We start from the raw sequence: 22,802 nt of genomic DNA on the forward strand, positions 1-22,802 counted from the left end.
TTGAGATATAACTTATAATTTCTCCACCTCATTTAACTTTTTTTATTTTTTGTGTATATTCACGGGTTACAAGTGCAATTTTGCAGCATTTATATATTGCACTGTGGTGAACTCAGAGCTTTCAGTACATCCATCACCAGAGCAAGGCACATTGTATCAGCCAAGCAAGCTTCCATCACCCACTGCTTCCCCACCCCTCTGATACTCTATTGTCCATCATTCCATATTCTGCTTCTGTGTGTAAAGATTGTTTAGCTCCCACTTGTGAGAACATGCTGTATTTGTCTTCTATGTCTGAGTTGTTTCACTTAAGATAATGGCCTCCAGTTCCAGCCATGTTTCTGCAAAAGACAGGATTTTGTTCTTCACTAATGAACACTTAGGTTGATTACAACCTAAGTGTTATTGTTAATTGTCAATTGTTAATAGTGCTGCAATAAGCATACTAGTGCAGGTGTCTTTTTGATAAAAGGCTTCTTTTCTTTTGAGCAGATACCCAACAGTGGGATTGCTGGGTTGAACAGTAGTCTCATTTTTAGTTCTTTGAAAATCTCTATACTATTTTCATAAAGATTGTACTAATTTACAATCCCATTAATGGTGTATAAATCATTTCCTTTTCTTCACATCCATGTCAACATGTTGTTTTTTGACTTTTTAATAATAGCTATTCTGACTGATGTAAAATGCTATCTCATTGTGGTTTTAATGTGCATTTCTCTGATGACTGTGATGTTGAGCACTTTCTTCATATGTTTGTTGGCTGCTTGCATGTTTTCTTTTCAGAAATGTCTGTTCATGTCCTTTGCCCACTTTTTAATGGGGTTGTTTTCTCTTGTTGAGTTGTTTGAGCCCCTTGTAGATTCTGAATATTAGCCCTTTGTCAGATGCATTGTTTGCAAATATTTTCTTCTATTATGTAGATTCTCTGTTTACTCTGGTAATTATTTCTCCGGAAATGGTTCGTTTAATTACATCCCATTTGTCTATTTTTGTTTTTGCTGCATTTCCTTTTGAGGACTTAGTTATACATGCTTTGCCTATACTAATGTACAGAGGAGATTTTCCTAGGTTCTCTTCCAGGATTTTTATAGTCTGAGTTCTTACATTTATGTTTTTAACCCATCTTAATTTTGTATGTACTGAGAGATAGGTGTCCAGTTTCATTATTCTGCATATGGCTCTCCAATTTTCCCAGCACGATTTATTAAATGGTGTGTCCTTTCTACAGTGTATATTTTAGTTGGCTTTGTCAAAGATCACTTGGTTTCAGGTATGTGGTTTTAGTTCTGGGTTCTCTATTCTTTTATATCAATCTAAGTGTCTTTTAAAAATGCCAGTACCATGATGCTTTGGCTACTATAGCCTTGTAGTATAATTTGAAGTCTGGCAATTTATTCTTTTTGCTTAAGTTTGCTTTGGCTTTATTGCTTTTTCAGCTTTATTCTTTTTGCTTAAGTTTGCTTTGGCTATTTGGGTTCTTTTTATTGTTCATTATTATTTTTTCTAATTCTGTGAGGAATGACGTCAGCAATTTTATAGGAATTGCATTAAATCTGTAGATTGCTTTGGGTAGCTTAGTCATTTCAACAATATTTATTCTTCTGATCCATGAACATGGTATGTTTTTCCATTTATTTGTGTTATATATGGTTTCTTTCATCAGTATTTTGTAGTTCTCCTTGTAGAGATCTTTCACCTCCTTGGTTAAATGTATTCCTGGGTATTTTGTTATTCTCATAGCCATTATAAATGGGATTGAGTTCTTGGTTGATTTTGTATCCTGAAACTTTACTGAAGTCATATATCAAACCTAGGAGTCTTTTGAAAGAGTCTTTAGGGTTTTCTATGTATAGAAACATATCATCAGCAGAGATCATTTGACTTCCTCTTTTACAATTTGGATGCCTTTTATTTCATTTACAATTTGGATGCTTTTATTTCATTCTCTCACCTGATTGCTATAGCTAGGATTTCTAGGACTATGTTGAACAGGAGTGGTGAAACTGGGTATCCTTGTCTTGTTCCAGTTATTAGGGGGAATACTTTTAACTTTTCCTCATTCAGTATAATGTTGGCAGTGGGTTTGTTATATATAGTTTTTATTATTTTGAGGTATGTTCCCTCTATGCCTAGTTTGGTAAGGGTTTTATTATGACGTGATGCTGGATTTTAATGAATGCTCTTCCTGAATCTATTGATATTATCACATAATTTTTTGTTTTTAATTCTGTTTAAGTGGTGAATCACATTTATTGATTTGTTTATGTTGAATCAACCTTGCATTCCTGGGATAAAATCCACTTGATTATGCTGATTTTCTTTCTGTATATGTTGTTGACTCTGGTTTGTTAGTATTTTATTGAGGAAATTTGCATCAATGTTTATTACGAATAATGGTCTATAGCTTTTTTTGTTGTGTCATTGTCTGGCTTTGGTATCAGAGTGATGCTGGCTTTATAGAATGAGTTAGGGAGGATTCCCTCCTCCTTGATGTTTTGGAGCAGTTTTAGTAGGATTGGTAGTAGTTCTTCCTTTTACATCTGGCAGAATTTGGCTGTAAATCCATCTGACCCATCTTGTTGAAAGATTTTTAATTACTGATTTAATTTCACTACGCTTTATTGGTCTGCTTCTATTTCTTCTGGTTCATCTTGGGAGGTTGTATATTTCTAAGAACTTATTCGTTTCCTCTAGGTTTTCCAGCTTGTATACATAAAGATGCTGATAGTAGTCACTAGTGATCTTTTGTATTTCTGTTGCATCAGTTGTAATGATGCCTTAATTATTTCTGATTTTGCTTATTTGAATGTTCTATCTTTTTCACTTGATTACCTAGCTATCAATTTTGTTTATTTTTTCAAAGAGCAAACTTTTAATTAATCCTTTGTAATATTTTTTGGTCTCAATTTCATTTAGTTCTGCTAGCTTTTGGTGTGGTTTGCTCTTGTTCTTCTAGTTATTTGAGATACGATGTTAGATTTTTAAATTTGAGATCTTCCTATCTTTTTGATGTAGGCTCTTAACACTATAAAATTGCCCCTTAGCACTGTTTTTGCTGTACCTGAATCACATTTGGTATGTTGTGTTTATTTTATCTGCTCCAAAACTTTAAAAAGTTTCCACCTTAATTCCATCTTTGATCCAACAATCATTCAGGAGCAGATTATTTAATTTCCATACATTTGTATGGTTTTGAGGGTGCATTTTGATATTGATTTCTGGTTTTATTCCAGTTTGGTCCAAGAAGGTACTTGATATTATTTCAATTTTTAAAATTTTTTCGAGACTTGCCTTGTGGCCTTGCATATGGGCATTTGAGAATGTTCCCACAGGTAGATGAGAAGAATGAATATTCTGCAGGTGTAGGGTAGACTGTTCTGTAAATGTCTGTTAGATTCATTTGGTCTAGAGTCCAATTTAAGTCTAGAGTTTCTTTGTTGATTTTCTGCCTTAATGATCTGTTTAGAGCTGTCAGTGGAGTACTGAAGTCCCCTACTATGATTGCACTGCTGTCTATCTCTTTTCTTAGGTCTAGTTGTATTTATTTTGTCAATCTTGGTGCTGTGGTGTTGGATGCATATATATTTAAATTGGCATCTTTTCTTGTGAAATTGAACCTTTTATGATGACATAATGACCTCCTTTGTCTTTTTAAAAAATCTACACTTGATTTAATGTCTGTTTTATCTAATGTAAGTATAGCTAATCCTGTTAACTTTTGGTTTCCATTTTGTGGAATATATTTTTCCATCCCTTTACTTTGACTCTGTAAATGTCTTTACCAGTTAGGTGGGTTTCTTACATGTAGCACATGGTTGAATTTTTTTTGTTGTTGTTGAGACAGAGTCTCACTTCTTTGCCCAGGTTGGAGTGCAACGGCACAATGTCAGCTCAGTGCAAGCTTTGCCTCCCAGGATCAAGCAATTCTCCTGCCTCAGCCTCCTGAGCAGGTGGGATTACAAGCACTCACCACCAAGCCCAGCTAATTTTTGTATTTTTAATAGAAATGGGGATGGGGTTTCACCATGTTGGCCAGGCTGGTCTTGAACTCCTGACCTCCAGTGAGCTGCCTGCCTTGGCCTCCCAAAGTGCTGGGATTACAGGCATAAGCCACCATGCCTGACTGAAATTAAAAAAAAAAATCCATTCCACTAGGCAATATCTTTTAAGTGGAGCATTTAGCCCATTTATGTTTAATGTTAGTATTGACATGTAAGGCTTTCTTCTTGCTATAATGTCAATTATTTGCAAATAAATGCAAAGACTTGCTTTGCAGTCTTGATTTTGTAATTGCATTTTCAGACCTGCAAAGGGGTCTAATACTTGCAAAGACTTTAATACTTTCATATCGTTTTTAAAAATTATTATTATGCTTTAAGTTCTGGGGTACATACACAGAAAGTGCAAGTTTGTTATATAGGTATACATGTGCCATGGTGGTTTGCTGCACCCATCACCCCATCATCTACATTAGACATTTCTCGTAATGCTATCCTTCCCCTATCCCCCAATCATCGCTATCCCTACCCTAGTCCTCCAACACCCCAACAGGCCCCAGTGTGTGATGTTCCCCTCCCTGTGTCCATGTGTTCTCATTGTTCTACACCCAGTTATGAGTGAGAACATGTGGTGTTTGGTTTTCTCTTCTTATGTCAGTTTGCTGAGAATGATGGTTTCCAGCTTTATCCATGTCCCTGCAAAGGACATGAACTCATTCTTTCTATGACTGCATAGTATTCCATGGTGTATATATGCCACAGTTTCTTTATACAGTCTGTCATTGATGGGCATTTGGGTTGGTTCCAAGTCTTTGCTATTGTGAACAATGTTGCTGTAAACATATGTGTGCATGAGTCTTTATAATAGAATGATCAATAATACTTTGGGTATATACCCAGTAATGGGATTGCTGGGTCAAATGGTATTTCTAGTTTAGATCCTTGAGGAATTGCCACACTGTCTTCCACAATGGTTGAACTAATTTACACTCCCAACAGTGTAAAAGCATTCCTATTTCTCCACATATTCTCCAGCATCTGTCATTTCCTGATTTTTTAATGGTTGTGATTCTAACTGGTGTGAGATGGTATTACAACGTAGTTTTGATTTGCATTTCTCTAATGACCAGTGATGATGAGCTTTTTTTCATATGTTTGTTGGCTGCATAAATGTCTTCTTTTGAGAAGTGTCTGTTCACATCCTTTGCCCACTCTTTGTTGAGATTATTTGTTTTTTTCCTTGTAAATTTAAGTTCTTTGTAGATTCCAGATATTAGCCCTTTGTCAGATGGGGAAATTGCAAAAATTTTTTTCTCATTCTGTTGATTGCCAGTTCACTCTAACAATACTTTCTTTTACTGTGCAGAAGCTCTTTAGTTTAATTAGACCCCATTTGTCTATTTTGGCTTTTGTTGCTATTGCTTTTGGTGTTTTAGTCATGAAGTCCTTGCCCATGCCTATGTCCCAAATGGCATTGCCTAGGTTTTCTCCTAGGGTTCTTATGGTGTTAAGTCTTATGTTTAAATCTTTAATCCATCTTGAGTTAATTTTTGTATAAGGTGTAAGGAAGGGATCCAGTTTCAGCTTTCTGTATATGGCTAGCCAGTTTTCCCAATACAATTTACTGAATAGAGAATCCTTTCCCCATTGTTTGTTTTCATCAGGTTTGTCAAAAATCAGATGGTTGTAATTGTGTGGCATTATATCTGAGGCCTCTGTTCTGTTCCATTGGTCTACATCTCTATTTTAGTCCCAGTACCATGCTGTTTTGATAACCATAGCCTTGAAGTATAGTTTGAAGTCAGGAAGTGTGATGTCTCCAGTGTTGTTTTGATTTTTGGATTTCCTTGGCTATGCAGGTTCTTTTTTGCCTCCATATAAAATTTCAGGTTTTCCCCCCAAATGTGTGAAGAAAATCAAGGGTAGCTTGATGGTGACAGCATTGAATCTATAAATTACTTTTGGCAGTATGGCCATTTTCATGATATTGATTCTTCCTAAACATGAGCATGGAATGTTTTTTCATCTGTTTGTGTTCCTCTTATTGCCTTGAGCAGTGGTTTGTAGTTCTTCTTGAAGAGGTCCTTCACATCCCTTGTTCATTGTATTCCTAGTCATTTTGTTCTCTTTGTAGCAACTGTGAATGGGAGTTCACTCATGATTTGGCTCACTGTTTGTCTGAAATTGGTCTATAAGAATGACTGTGATTTTTGCACATTGATTTTGTATCTTGAGACTTTGCTGAAATTGCTTATCAGCTGAAGGAGATTTTGGGCTGAGATGATTGGCTCTTCTAGATACACAATCATGTAGTCTCTAAATAGAAAAAAATTGACTTCTTCTTTTCCTAAGTGAATACCCTATATTTATTTTTTATGCCTGATTGCCCTGGCCAGAACTTTCAATACTATGTTGAATAGGAGTGGTGAGAGAGGGCATCCTTGTCTTGTGCTGGTTTTCAGAGGGAGTGCTTCCAGTTTTTCCCATTCAGTATGATATTGACTGTGGGATTGTCATAAATAGTTCTTGTTATTTTGAGATACATTCCATCAATACCTAGTGTGTTGAGAGTTTTTAGCATAAAGTGTTGTTGAATTTTGTCAAAAGCCTTCTTTGTATCTATTGAGATAATCGTGTAGTTTTTGTCTTTGGTTCCGTTTATGTGATGAATTACATTTCCTGATTAGTGAGTGTTGAACTAGCCCTGGATCCCAGGGATGAAGCTGCCTTGATCGTGATGGATAAACTTTTTGATGTGCTGTTGGATTTGGTTTGGCAGTATTTTATTGAGGATTTTAGCATCAATGTTCATCATGGATATTGGCCTGAAATTTCCTTTTTTAGTTGTATCCCTGCCAGGTTTTGGTATTAGGATGATGCTGTCTTCATAAAATGAGTAAGGGAGGAGTCCTTCTTTTTATCTTGTTTGGAATAGTTTTAGAAAGAATAGTACCAGCTCTTCTTTGGACCTCTGGTAGAATCTGGCTGTGAACTTGTCTGGTCCTGGAGTTTTTTCGGTTGGTAGGCTATTAATTGCTGCCTCAATTTCAGACCTTGTTATTGGTCTTCCCAGGGATTTGACTTCTTCCTGGTTTAGTCTTGGGAGGGTATAAGTGTCCAGGAATTTATCCATTTCTTCTAGATTTACTGTCTCATTTGCATAGAGATGTTTATAGTATTTTCTGATAGTAGTTTGTATTTCTTGGGATTGGTGGTGATATTTCCTTTATCATTTTTTATTGCATCTATTTGATTCTTCTCTCTTTTCTCTTTCTTAGCCTGGCTAGCTGTCTATTTTGTTGATCTTTTCAACAATCTAGCTCCTGAATTCATTAATTTATTGAAGGGTTTTTTTTGTGTCTCTATCTCCTTCAGTTCTGCCCTGATTTTAGTTATTTCTTGTCTTCCGGTAGCTTTTGAATTCGTTTGACCTTGTCCTTTGTTCTTTTAATTGTGACATTAGGGTGTTGATTTTAGATCTTTTCTTGTTTCTCTTGTGGCCATTCAGTGCTATAAATTTCCCTCTAGACACTGCTTTAAATATGTCCCAGAGATTCTGGTACGTTGCATCTTCTTTCTCATTGGTTTTGAAGAAAATCTTTATTTCTACCTTTATTTCATTATTTATCCAGTAGTCAATCAGGAGCAGGTTATTCAGTTTCCATGTAGTTTTGCTGCAGAACAGCAAAGATTGCTGCCTGTTCCTTCCTCTGGTAGCTTCATCCCAGAAGGGTACCCGCCAGATGCCAGCCAGAGCTCTCCTGTATGAAGTGTTTGTCAGAACCTGCTGTGAGGTGTCTCCCAGTCAGGATTCTGAATAGAGCTGTGATAAACCATATGAGTGTAGGTATCTCTTTGACATAATGATTTCTTTTCCTTTGGGTAGATACTCAATAGTGGGATTGCTGGATCGTATTGTAGTTCTATTTTTAGTTCTTCATTCAATTTTTTTGAAATAAAATTTAATGATTTTGTAGTATTTTATCAAACAAATAAACCTTAATTTGTTTAATCACCCCTCACTGTTAAATACATATGTCATTTGTAATTTTATTATAGCATGGTTATGAAAATCTTTGTATGTAAAATCTTTATTTTACTAACATTGTGTTTTTTTATATATAACATCTGTAAATCTTTGGCCAAATATTATATATTTCTTCAGATTAAATTCCTGACATAATTTCAGGTCAAAGGAAATAAAAGAATAAACATTTTCAAGTCTTTTCATACACACTGCCACATTGCTGCCAAAAGCATCTGTATCAATTTTCACACTTCCTAACAGTGTTTGAAAGTGACTCTATTAGTACAGCCTTACTAGTACTGATTGTGAAAAAACCTTGCCAATTAGATGACAAATTGTATCTCATTGTTGTAATTTTTACTGAAATAAACATTGACATTTTTCTTAAAATTTTTTATTGCAATCTCAATTCTTGCCTCCTTAGAAGAAATAATTCAACTGAGTGGCATAAGGCAGAAGAAGAGACTGAAGCAAGTTTCAGAGCAGAAGTGGAAGGTTATTAAAAACAGTAAGAACAGTAAGGAAAGAGAGGAAAGGAAAGAAAAAAGGAAAGTACAACTTGGAAGAGGGCCAAGTGGGCAACTTGAGAAACCAGTGCCTAAAAATTTTCAATGAACCATTTGTATTTCTCCTTTGATAAAATCTACTTACATCCTTTGCTTGCTTTTATATTAGATATTAAATTCTCCACTGATTTTTAAGAAATTCATGTTATATTTATTTTAAATACTTTCCCCAGTTTGTCTTTTGCCTTAAATTTTTGACTTGCATAATTTTTTTATAGAAAGATGGTCATTATTAAATAGTCTATTGAGAATTTCCTTAACAAGTTCTTCCATTGCATTTGTGTCTGGAGTCCTTGACCATTCCAAATCATTTCAATGTTAGTAGACTTTCTCCTAGTTTAAAATGCCATTTTTTATATTTAACTATTTAATAATATGGAATTCATTTTTATTTTGATAGAAAGTGAGAATCTAGTTTCTTCCCAACAGTTAATTTTATCAACACCATTAAATAATTCTTTCCTTTTGGATTGTGATGTAACCTTTGGCATATGCTAAATTTTTATCCACACTGAAGTTTGTTTCTGTACCTTCTTTGTGGTTCTGTTGCTTCTGGTATGTCTATCAGGCCTATATACCACTGTCGCATTACAACACATTTTACTAGTTGGTAGAGTAAGTCTCCCTCTATCATATTTCTTTGTCAAATGGTTCCAGTCTGCATTATTGGTTCTTCCACAAAAACTTGAGTCATTTTGTCAGTTTTGAAAAAATATGATATTTTTAGAACTATATCAGATCTATAAATTAACTGAGAAAGATACCTTAATAAGATTTTGTCTTTACATATGAGAATTTGTTATGTATCTATTTATTGATATCTGCTTTTGTTCACATTTAAAGTTTGATAATTTTATTCACGTGGATCCTTCATCTTCATTTCAAATTAGTTACTTTACATTTATATTTTTGCCATGTGTGAATTTTTAGAATTCTTTTGGCTACCCTGTTTCTGAATGAGATTATTATTAGCTCATTGTTTTTTAGATTGTTTTCTTGGATATTTTAAAAATAAATAGTATCAACTACAATAATGATTATATTTCTGTATTTCAATAGTTATTCCTCTCATTATGTTTCAAGCTAAAAATTTCTGAAAATCATTAAAAAATGTGTGTGATAGGAGATGGGCATGGTATTAAGTAGTCCCAGCTTCTTAAGTGGCTGACGTGGGAGGATCACTTGAGCCCAGGAGTTTGACATCAGTCTGGGAAATGTAGCAAGACCCCATCTCCTAAAATATTGAGTGTGATAGGAATATCATTGTCTTGTTTCTAACTTTAAGGTTATATGGTCTGTTGCCTGAAGCCAAACTGATTTATCTTGTTAATAAGGTATTCTGCTATCTTTAATGTGACCAAATAATTTATTAAGATAATCATTTGAGTTTGTTCTTGCTACATTTTTTCATCTCACTCTGAGAAGGGAGCCAGGATCTCCAAGCTCCTTTTTTTGGAGAAGTTTGTGTGGCAGAGCTGAATGCATTAGATGTCTTTCTGTTTCAGTTTATCCCACATGATTCTGATGCAAATGGCAAAAAATCAAAAACTGAGCCACTTTGGAGTAAGAAAGAGGACATGAAACATGATGGGCATCTCTCATGGCTTCTGGAAAAGAGGTGCCTGAAAGAAGAGGTGCTGCTGTGGCTGAAGTAGCCCAAGCTGCTCAAGTTCAGGAACACTCAAAGCTGAGGTAAGGAAAGCTTTGAGGGATGACTTGGGTAGCTGAGGATGGAAGTTTTGGATGAATCAGCAACACAGCTTTATTTTGAGAATGTATTGAGGTGATTCCTTAGTTGGGATAACTGTGGGAAGAAGGTGCAAACATTCCCTAGGATTTCATATTCTAATGAATTCCAGAGCATTTGGCTAAGCAGAGGTGTGAGGAGGCTCTGAATCTGGGGATTATACCTGGCGGGGGCAGTGGTGGAGACAAGGGCCCCTGAGAAGGTGGTCTATGTCCAGTCTGGCTGTCAAGAGACAGAATCATGGAAATGGGCTCTCTAGAGTTTGATCAAATAAAATTAAAGTGGCACTTCCTTTTGACAAAAATGGTATAACATTTGTATACATTACTTATTCTTCTATCCTCTTGTGATTTTAACTTAAAATATTTACTTTTTCTGCATTTAAATATACTATTTCTGGACTACCTTACTCTATACTATTTTATGTTTACTTTATATCTTGTCACTTGTGAATAGATAGGTAGGCAGGTAGATAGGTTGGTAGATAGATAGACAAATAGATAGATAGGATACTGATACAGGGGGAAGCAGAGGAAATATAATATGACCCAGAGAGATGTGGAAGGCACAGAAAGACATAACAACAGTGCCAAGTACACAGATACAAAGGCAGACATGAACAAGAACAGATAGGTACAGATGTTAGAATGAAACTATGTAGACAGAGAAGGAGAGCAAACTGTTAATGACACGGAAGGGTGCAGAGATAAGAGAGACAGGCTGTGGTTAAATGTGCAGTCGGATGTTGGGAGAAGCAGCAAAGGAGGAAGGACTTACAGAGTGCCTACATAAATTGGTTGTGAGTAACATATAAACTGGAAAAAGCAAACCACAGCAAACTGCAGGAGGCCTCTAGGGAGGCAAACTTCTCCATGCCTCATGTTCCAGTGCAGGGTGACCTAGGCTCTGTTACCATAAACATGTGCTCAAGGACGTAAAACCCCTTTGTAGCACTAAGATGTAACCAGACTGTTAGGCTACTTGCAAGGCCCGAGTTCCACCAGCTACACATAGGTAATAGGCTAAAGATAACCACAATTTCTTGTTTTGTGAAACTCCCAAACTGCCACTGTTATCAATGTTTAGAATGCAGTTCCGGCTCACTGATTCATCCCACCATCACGTCAACCTCTTCCCACCATCACTCCACCCCTACCCTACAGATCAAAGTGATTGTAACCAATAAATAGTGTGAGAGATCAGAGCTTGGGGCCTTCACTGCCTCCAATAGTGAGTGATGGACCCCTGGCCCCACTTTCACTCTTAATCTTTTTCTCAATCTTTTGTCACCACCAAACTTGGGGTACCCAGCGGTGATGTGGGGCTGGTTCCCTACAGTTAGATAACAGGTCATGAGCTTCAACTGGAAAACACAGAGTGGCACGTTTGACACAAAAGGCCCATCTCTCTAGAGGTTGCTACTGCTTTTCTGTTAGGTACTGGGCAAGTACCTTTCATATAGTGAGTGTAACAGCTTTACTCAACAAAAGTGCTCAGAGCAGTAGAAGCAGAGAACATAGCTGCTGCAGAATAAGGTCCCACGTCCCTCTGCTTCTGCTTCCTTTGTGTGCTCTGTGGCTGGTCAAGGCAGAGAACAGGGAGAAGTGCAAGTGGTTTGGTATGAACAAAATAATTTCTGTGAATTCTCCCTGGCAAGGGAGTGACTTTTTCTTTGGTAGAAATGATATCTATCTTTATTTCTTTATTTTTAAGGCTTTAAAATATTGTTAAACTATAATTCTAAAAAATTGTTTATAAATGCTTAATTGATCAATTTGCAAGCAAAATATAATCTATTTGCTTTCCCTGAACTGGATCACACATTAGGTCCAAGTGCATTAGTCATATCTATTCTATACATGGGCTATGAGCTTCAGACAAAAAACAGAATTTAATGGGAGACACAATTTTTAAAATGGGATTGCAGCAACAATTAGAAAATAAAACACTAGTATTATTTATATTAGCATCAAATTACATCAAATATCTAAAAATAAATCTAATGAGAGATGTTGAAGACCTCTACCTTGAAAATTACAAAACAATGCTGGATATCCACTGAGGATACTGAGGGATGACTGTACAGATATTTTATGTTCATGGATTATAAGACTCAATATTGTAAAGATGTTAGTCTTCACCAAATTTATCAAATAGATACAATGCAACCTGATCAAAATTCCAGCAGAGATGTGTGTGTGTGTGTGTGTGTGTGTGTGTCTGTGAAAACTGAGTAGCTAATTCCAAAATTTATGTGGAAGTAAAAAGGACCTATAATAACCAAGATAATCTTAAAAAAGTAAGCAGAATAACACATAATGTATGACACAGTGAAGGATGCAATGACAGGAGAAATAGGGGTGTTGAAAAATTCACTCTCTCAGATCTCATGATTTATTTTAAAGCTACAGTGGGGCCAGGCATGGTGGCTCATGCCTGTAATCCCAGCACTTTGGGAGGCCAAGGCAGGTGGATCACTTGAGGTCAGGAGTTCTAGACCACTCTGGCCAACATGGTGAAACTCCATCTCTACTAACAAAAAATACAAAAAATTAGACAGGTATGGCAGCACACACCTGCAGTCCCAGGTAATTGGGAGCCTGAGGCAGGAGAATTGCTTGAACCCAGGAGGCGGAGGTTGCAGTGAGCTGAGATCATGCCACTGCACTCCATCCTGGGTGACAGAGTGACACTCTGGCTTAAAAGGAAAAAAAAAAGCTATAGTAGGTAGTTAAGACATGTGGCTCTGGCACAGACAAACAAATAGACTAATGGAACAGAACAAAGAATCTATAAATGCACTACACGTATATGTCCACTTGATATATCATAGTGGGGAAAGGATGGTCTTTTCTATTTATTTATTGCATTTTATGTTTTGGGGTACATGTGAAGAACATGCAAGTTAGTTGCATAGGTACACATGTGGCAGTGTGATTTGCTGCCTTCCTCCCCTTCACCTATATCCGGCATTTCTCCCCACGCTATCTCTCCCCAACTCCCCACCCGCTGCTGTCCCTCTCCTATTCCCCCGAACAGACCCCAGTGTACAGTGCTCCCCTCCCTGTGTCCACGTGTTCTCATTGTTCAACACCCACCTATGAATGAGAACATGTGGTATTTCATTTTTTGTTCTTGTGTCAGTTTGCCAAGAATCATGTTCTCCAGGTTCATCCATGTCCCTAAAAAGGATACAAACTCATTGTTTTTCATTGCTGCATAATATTCCATGGTGTATATGTGCCACATTTTCCCTTTTCAGTCTATCATCGATGCACATTTGGGTTGATTCCAGGTCTTTGCTATTGTAAACAGTACTGCAATGAACATTCGTGTGCATGTGTCTTTATAGTAGAATAATTTATAATCCTTTGGATATATACCCAGTAATGGGATTGCTGGGTCAAATAGAATTTCTATTTCTAGGTCCTTGAGGAATCGCCACACTGTCTTCCACAATGGTTGAACTAATTTACACTCCCACCAACAGTGTAGAAGTGTTCCTATTTCACCACATCCTCTCCAGCAACTGTTGTCTCCAGATTTTTTAACAATTGCCATTCTAACTGGCGTGAGATGATATCTCAATGTAGTTTTGATTTGCATTTCCCTAATGACCAGTGATGATGAGCATTTTTTCACATGTTTGTTGGCCTCATGTATATCTTCTTTTGTAAAGTGTTTGTTCATATCCTTTACCCACTTTTGAATGGGCTTGTTTTTTTTTTCCTGTAAATCTGTTTGAGTTCTTTGTAAATTCTGGATATCAGCCCTTTGTCAGATGGGTAAACTGCAAAATTTTTTTCCCATTCTGTTGGTTGCCGATTCACTCTAATGACTGTTTCTTTTGCATGCAGAAGCTGTGGAGTTTGATTAGGTCCCATTTGTCTATTTTGGCTTTTGTTGCCAATGCTTTTGGTGTTTTGGTCATGAAGTCCTTGACTATTCCTATGTCCTGGATGGTTTTACCTAGATTTTCTTTTAGGGTTTTTATGGTGTTAGGTCTTATGTTTAAGTCTTTAGTCCATCTGGAGTTAATTTTAGTGTAAGGTGTCAGGAAGGGGTTCAGTTTCTGCTTTCTGCACATGGCTAGCCAGTTTTCCCAACACCATTTATGAAACAGGGAATCCTTTCCCCATTGCTTGTTTTTGTCAGGTTTATCAAAGATTGGATGGTTGTAGATATGTCGTGTTGCCTCCGATACCTCTGTTCTGTTCCATTGGTCTCTATCTCTGTTTTGGTACCAGTACCATGCTGTTTTGATTACTGTGGCCTTGTAGTATAGTTTGAAGTCCGGTAGTGTGATGCCTCCTGCTGTGTTCTTTTTACTTAGAATTGATTTGGCTATGCAGGCTCTCTTTTGGTTCCATATGAAGTTTAAGGTGGTTTTTTTCCTGTTCTGTGAAGGTCATTGGTAGCTTGATGGGGATAGTGGTGAATCTGTAAATTACTTTGGGTAGTATGGCCATTTTCAATTCACGATATTGATTCTTCCTAATCATGAACGTGGAATGTTTCTCCATCTGTTTATGTCCTCTCTTATTTCGTTGAGCAGTGGTTTGTAGTTCTCCTTGAAGAGGTCCTTTGCATCCTTTGTTAGTTGTATTCCCAGGTATTTTTTTCTCTTTGAAGCAATTGTGAATGGCAGTTTGTTTGTGAGGTGGCTCTCTTTAAGTCTGTTATTGCTGTATAGGAATGCTTGTGATTTCTGCACATTGATTTTGTATCCTGAGACTTTGCTGAAGTTGCTTATCGGTTTCAGGAGATTTTGGGCTGAGATCATGGGGTCTTCTAGATATACTATCATGTCGTCTGCAAATAGAGACAATTTGGCTTCCTCCTTTCCTATTTGAATACCCTTTATTTCTTTTTCTTGCCTGATTGCTCTGGCTAGAACTTCCAGTACTATATTGAATAGGAGTGGTGAGAGAGGGCATCCTTGTCTAGTTCCAGATTTCAAAGGGAATGCTTCCAGTTTTTGCCCATTCAGTGTGATATTGGCTGTTGATTTGTCATAAATAGCTTTTATTATTTTGAGATACGTTCTGTCAATACCAAGTTTATTGAGGGTTTTTAGCATAAAGGGCTGTTGAATTTTGTCAAAGGCCTTGTCTGCATCAATTGAGATAATCATGTGGTTTTTGTTTTTGGTTCTGATTATGTGGTGAATTACGTTTATAGACTTGCATATGTTGATCCAGCCTTGCATCCCCAGGATGAATCCTACTTGATCATGGTGGATAAGCTTTTTGATGTGCTGTTGCAATTGGCTTGCCAGTATTTTATTGAAGATTTTTGTGTCTATGTTCATTATGGATATTGGCCTGAAGTTTTCTTTTCTTGTTGAGTCTCTGCCGGGTTTTGGTATTAGAATGATGTTGGTCTAATAAAATGATTTGGGAAGGATTCCCTCTTTTTGGATTATTTGGAATAGTTTCAGGAGGTATGGTAAAAGTTCCTCTTTGTGTGTCTGGCAGAATTTGGCTGTGAACCCATCTGGACCTGGGCTTTTTTTGTGTGGTAGGCTCTTAATTGCTGCCTCAATTTCAGATCTTGTTATTGGACTATTCATGGTTTCAACTTCTTCCTGGTTTAGGCTTGGGAGGATGCAAGTGTCCAGGAATTTATCCATTTCTTCCAGGTTTACGAGTTTATGTGCATAGAGTTGTTTGTTATATTCTCTGATGATGGTTTGAATTTCTGTGGGATCTGTAGTGATTTTCCCTTTATTGTTCTTTATTGCATCTATTTGGTTATTCTCTCTCTCTCTTTTTTTTAATTAATCTGGCTAGTGGTCTGTCTATATTGTTGATCTTTTCGAAAAACCAGCTCCTGGATTTATTGACTTTTTTGAAGGGGTTTTCCTGTCTCTATCTCCTTCAGTTCTGCTCTGATCTTAGTTATTTCTTGTCTTCTGCTAGGTTTTGAGTTTTTTTGATCTTGCTCCTCTAGCTCTTTCAATTTTGACCATAGTGTCAATTTTGGATCTCCCCACTTTTCTCATGTGGGGACTTACTGCTATATATTTTCCTCCGGAGACTACTTTAAATGTGTCCCAGAGATTCTGGTATGTTGTGTCTTCATTTCTTTTGATTTCAAAGAACTTTATTTCTGCCTTCAATTCACTGTTTATCAAGTCAACATTCAAGAGCCAGTTGTTAAATTTCCATGAAGCTATGCAGTTCTGAGTTAGTTTCTGAATTCTGAGTTCTAACTTGGTTTGCACTGTGGTCTGAGAGACTGTTTGTTATAATTTCCATTCTTTTGCATTTGCTGAGGAGTGATTTACTTCCAATTATGTGGTCGATTTTAGAGTAGGTGTGATGTGGTGCTGAGAAGATGTATATTCTGCGGGTTTGGGGTGGAGTGTTCTGTAAATGTCTATCAGGTTTGCTTGTTCCAGGTCTGAGTTCAAGTCCTGGATATCCTTGTTAATTTTGTTTCTGGTCGATCTGTCTAATATTGACAGTGGGGTGTTAAAGTCTCCCACTATTATTGTGTGGGAGTCTAAGTCTCTTTGTAAGTCATTAAGAACTTGCCTTATGTATCCCGGTGCTCCTGTATTGGGTCCGTACATATTCAGGATAGTTAGTTCTTCTTGTTGTATTGATCCTTTTACCATTATGTAATGTCCTTCTTTGTCTCTTTTGATCTTTGTTGTTTTAAAGTCTATTTTATCAGAGACGAGAATTGCAACTCCTGCTTTTTTTTGCTCTTCATTTGCTTGGTAAATCTTCTTCCATCCCTTTATTTTGAGGCTTTGTGTATCCTTGCATGTGAGATGGGTTTCCTGGATACAGCACACCGATGGGTTTTGGCTTTTTATCCAATTTGCCAGTCTGTCTTTCGATTGGTGCATTTAGCCCATTTACATTTAGGGTTAATATTGTTATGTGTGAATTTGATACTGCCATTTTGATGCTAGCTGGCTGTGTTGCCCATTAGTTGATGCAGATTCTTCACTTGGTTGATGCTCTTTACCATTTGGTATGTTTTTGGAGTGGCTGGTACTGATTGTTCCTTTTTATTTGTAGTGCCTCTTTCAGGAGCTCTTGTAAAGCAGGCCTGGTGGTGACAAAATCTCTGAGTACTTGCTTGTTGGTAAAGGATTTTATTTCTTTCACTTATGAAGCTCAGTTTGGCTGGATATGAAATTCTGGGTTGAAAGGTTTCTTTTCTTTTTTTTTTTCCACTTCATTGATAAAAATTTATTGCAGTTTGGCACCTAGGGTAATAACAACAGGAATAAAATGTAGTTTCAAAAAGAGTTAAGATTTCTTCAGCAAAATAGATGATTCACATCTTCAAGTCCTTTTTGCAATCAGTTATTCTTTCCTCATTTCCATCTAAATGACTACAGCAATACAGTTTTTAGTTACTTGACGTTTTTAAGCCTGTAACTACTAGGCTATGCATAGCCCCATGTCCTAATCAGGCATTCATTGCACCCAGGTCTCCAACTACTTGTACCCGCCTCCTCTTTTCTTTCAATCTCAAGGTTACTTTTAATAACTAGTAAATGCAAAAAGAACTTTTAAAGTGCCAAGGCATGGCCCACCCACAGTCAGTCCAAGAGCAGTTCTCAGCCCTGCCTCACCTGGTTCTAGTTCAGCTGGCGGATGAGCTGATTGATGCATTCTCCCCGATAGCCAGGTGTGTCCATCTCCTTGAGGAAGCCCACTCTATTTTTGGTAGCATGACGGGCCACTGAGAGGTGGAAAGGGCGCAAGAACCATGAGATCTCCTGGAAATGCTTCCCCGGAAAGGCAATTTCATGAATGAGGTCTTCCAAGCAAATGACACCAAACTTCCCCAGGTGCTCCTCAATCACAGTGTTGTCTGTCAGAGGGATGGTCTTATTCTTGACCCTGGCTTCTTCACGTTTCAAAATGAGTTCCCAGGCAGACTTCAGATTTGGAAATCCCCAGGTCACATAAGGCTCCACTATATGCAGCATTTTTAGGTTCTGGGGAGTGACTTTTACAAAGACACGACTAAAAATTTTCTTTAGGCGAAGTCTTGCAATGGTTCTCTGCACCAGTAAACTCACACCATCAATCCTTTCAATATGTACAACAAAGGCCAAAGAATGTTTGTCTGGCAATTCCACGGCGTGAGGCTTCCCTTCTAGTCATCTGACACACACTTTGTCACGTGTCTGCTGCCAGGAATCATATAGGAATGATTCCAATCACTTAAACCTGGCCCCTTTTTCTTTCCTTTGCTCCTTCTTTGCCAAAAGTGCCTGCTTTGCCTGAGTGGCTTTGAGGGCTTGATAAGTCTTCATCTTTTTCAGGAGATTTTCTGGAACCAAAGGGATTTTTCTTTGCTCTTGCTGTGCCATCTTTCTGGTGTAGCAGCTACTCGAAAGTTCTTTTCTTTAAGGATGTTGAATATTGGCCCCCACTCTCTTCTTGCTTGTAGGGTTTCTGCCGAGAGATCTGCTGTGAGTCTGATGGGCTTCCCTTTGTGGGTAACCCGACCTTTCTCTCTCGCTGCCCTTAGCATTTTCTCCTTCATTTCAACCCTGGTGAATCTGACAATTATGTGCCTTGGGGTTGCTCTTCTTGAGTAATATCTTTGTCGTGCTCTCTGTATTTCCTGGACTTGAATATTGGCTTACCTTGCTAGGTTGGGGAAGTTTTCCTGGATAATATCCTGAAAAGTATTTTCCAGCTTGGATTCATTCTCTTTGTCACATTCAGGTACACCTATCAAACATAGATTAGGTCTCTTCACATAGTCCCACATTTTTTGGAGACTTTGTTCATTCCTTTTTGCACTTTTTTCTCTAATCTTGGTTTCTCATTTTATTTCATTGAGTTGATCTTCAACCTCTGATATCCTTTCTTCTGTTTGGTTAATTTGGCTGTTGAAACTTGTGCATGCTTTGCAAAGTTCTCGTGTTATGTTTTTCTGCTCCATCAATTCACTCATATTTTTCTCTAAGTTGTCCATTCTTGTTATCCTTTCCTCAAATCTTTTTCCAAGGTTCTTAGTTTCTTTGCATTGAGTTAGAACATATTCTTCTAGCTCACAGAAGTTTCTCATTACCCACTTTCTGAAGTCTGATTCTGTTATTTCATCACACTCATTCTCCATCCAGCTTTGTTCCCTTGTTGGTGAGGAGTTGTGATCCCTTGTAGGAGGAGAGGTGTTCTGGTTTCGGGTGTTTTCCTCCTTTTTGTGCTGGTTTCTTCCCCTCTTTGTGGATTTATCCTCTTGTCATCTGTGTCGTTGCTGTTTTTCAGATTGGGTCTCTGAGTGGACATCCAGGTTGTTGATGATGAAGTTATTTCTGTTTCTTAGTTTTCTTTCTAACAGTCTGGCCCCTCTGCTTTAGGACTGCTGAGGTCCACTCCAGGCCCTGCTTGCCTGGGGATCACCTGCAGCAGTTGCAGAACAGTAAGGGTTGCTACTGGTTTCTTCTTCTGCTATGTTTGTCCCAGAATGATGCCCCCGCAAATGTCCGTCTGATCAGTCTTTTGTGAGGTGTCTCTCTGGATATATGGGGGTCAGGGAGCTACTTGAGGAGACAGTCTGTTCTTGACAGGAGCTCAAGTGTTGAGCTGTGAGCTCCATTTTTCATTCAGAGCTTCTAGGCTGGTACGTTTAAGTCTGCTGCAGCAGAACTCATAAACGGCCTTTTTTTCCCCCAGGTGCTCTGTCCCGAGGAGTTAGGGCTTTATTTATGAGTGTCCGTTGTGCTGCTGCCTTTTTTTTTTTTAAGGGCTGCCCTGCCCAGCAAGGAGGCTGCCTAGTCACTGTCTGCCTGCAGAGGCTTTGTTGAGCTCCACCCTGCTGCCATTGATCTTCACTGTAGTCCTGTTTATATGGTGTGGTTAGAACTGCCTCAGCAATGGTGGCCCACCTCTGTAATGGCAGACTCTCTTTGTTATGGCAGGTTGCCTCGGCAATGGCAAGCTGCCTCAGCAATAGCGGACTTCCTCCATAGGAGTGAAGTGCCTTGATAATGGCAGACGCCCCTCCCCCACTGAGCTGCACTGTCCAGGGTTCAGCTGGGCTTGCCATGAAACTCTCTACCCCGAGTGTTTCCAATTGCTGGTTTTTTTTTGTTTTTGTAGGGGTGGGACCCGCCAAGCCTGATCACCTGGCTCCCTGCCTCAGAGCCTTTTTTTTTTTTAAAGTTGAACGGTTGACTCTCTCCTAGGTGTTCCAGTCGCCTGCTGAAAGGGCGCTGGGATCTGTGTGATTTCCCATGCAGTGACCCACTGTGCCAGCTGAAACAACGGCGCTGCCTGGGAATCTCCTGGCCAGCTTAAAAGGGCAACCAGACCAGTGTATTTTGTACGGAGAGCCACTGTGCTGTGGCACCAGCAAGACAGCTGTGCCGGCTAAAACAGCCGCGCCAGCCAAAACAGCCACACTGGCGACCCATAGGAATCGTTCGCCTAGGAATCTCCTGGTCTGTGGGCAATAAAGATCCGTCTGGAAATGCGGTGTCCACTCACCCTCTGTGCTTTCACTGGGAGCTGCAATCCTGAGCTGCTCCTAAAAGGGCCATCTTGCTGGAATAGGTCTTTTCAATAAGGTGGTGTTAAAGCAACTAGTTATTTATATTAAAAAAACAAAACAAAATCTCGACCACATTGTGGTCAATAATTAGGGATGTTGAGTAGCTTTTTATATATATATTGACCATTTGGATATTTTTTAGATATACAAAAATTAGTTTCAAATGGACCTTACATTCAAAAATGAAGATAAAGCAAGGTTTCCAGAAGAAAACCTAGGAAAATATCTTCCTGATTTTGGGTAGGCAAATATTTCTGAAACAAAACATGAAAAGCACTAACTGTTAAAGAAAAAGTCAATAAATTCGATTTCATTAAAATTAACTCCTACTATTCAAGATAGAAGATATTTGTAAAGATAATTGCAAAATATCCAATAAAGAACTCATATTCAGAGTACATAAACAAAACATGAATCAAAAAAGAGACAATCCAATTTAAAAAACAAAAACAAAACCCCAAAACAACATGGGCATATGACTTGAACAGGCCCATCTCAAAGGAGCATATCTCTAGCTGCTTATGTAAAACAGTTCTCCTAATCAGAGAGATCGTAGAACTGATGTCGGGTCAAACTGCCTCCTGCACAGGTCTCTGGTCTCTTGAGAAATGGCAATCTGATATGAGCTTGGGTGTTAAAATTTCACACGATTTCAACTACAGTCCCAGAGCTATAGTTTACCATTTAATGCTGTATATATTCCTATATGAGAGGTGTAGGACTCTCTGTAGATTTATATCCTCCAGAATGAACTCTGAAGGGAATAGAGAAAAATTTCACTCAAGGGCAAGGATGGAAATTCCAGTCCCAAATATGTCCCTCACTTGCAAATCTCCTCTGGGATGGTTTCTTTTACCTCCCAAGCAAAGATGATGGATCTGACTTTCATGGAATTCCTACCCCTTGTACACATCTATTTGCCACTAGCACATGATAACTCAGTTATTGATTTACATGTCAGTTCAGTCTTCCCCACCTTACAGATATCTCCTTAAAGGAAAGGGCTGTATTTAATTCATCTTCAGATTCCTGGTCCCTAACACAGTACAGGGCAGATAGTAGGTACTCATAATGTTTCTGAAGGACTAAACGGATGATAGAACAACCTGAAGATAGATATGCAGAAAACATTGAAAGGTCTGTATCGGAAGGTCAAAGGAAGCCTTGAAAACCCAAGAGTCAGAGAGGCTGGTAGAGCCGGGGGCTTGAGGAAATCACCCAATGTGTTACAAAGAGGTTCCATACTCTAACATCATATATATTTTTTTCACATAGTGATTTTAAGTTAAATCACAGAGACATACAGAGTTCATTAAGGGCACAGAAGATTAGTTCTGCTTTTGACTTTTGCTCTGAATGATTGCTTAAGATCTTTGTACAAAACAGACCCACAGGAATAGCTGTTCTTTATAAATGAACAATAAGCCTTCTGATCTGGCATTGATAGGACATAGCATTTGAGGCTTTTTTTTACCCCTTAGACTAGAACAGCATACATGTTTCCACTCATCTCCTCTATGAACACATGTTCAAGCAGTTTGGATGAAATTAATTAATAATCGAGCAAAAACTGTCTTGGCTTATAACTAATTAGTTCATATTTGAAACATAAAACTTTGGTACCTAATACCAATATGCATCATCTTTTAACTAACTGAATGGAATCAAAGACAATAAAATTTAGTGAAGAATTAATTTCAAAGGCATAAAATTATATTACATAATTTTGTTTATATTTGAAAATTTACCAAAGAGCGTCAGTAGTTGTTCACTGGGGTACTTTGCACTCAACAATGCTGACTACACAATGTACATGAATTTGACGGCTACTAATTTCAACACCATAAGACTTTAAAATAATTATAAACATATTAGATTAACATTTTCTCAGTTATAGTTAAGTCACTGAAAAGAATTACCCAGCT

General features: G+C 37.9%; 1 protein-coding gene and 1 pseudogene across 8 annotated transcripts in view; both read right to left on the reverse strand.

Moving 5' to 3' along the window:
• AK9 (adenylate kinase 9) overlaps positions 1-22,802 on the reverse strand; it is a 221,005-nt gene that overhangs the window by 119,571 nt on the left and 78,632 nt on the right. The gene's annotated exons all lie outside the window — the stretch shown is intronic.
• LOC100411189 (large ribosomal subunit protein uL30-like 1 pseudogene) lies at positions 33-22,800 on the reverse strand (annotated as a pseudogene).

This window comes from Callithrix jacchus, chromosome 4 (genome assembly GCF_049354715.1).
Source record: "Callithrix jacchus isolate 240 chromosome 4, calJac240_pri, whole genome shotgun sequence".
NCBI lineage: Eukaryota > Metazoa > Chordata > Mammalia > Primates > Cebidae > Callithrix > Callithrix jacchus.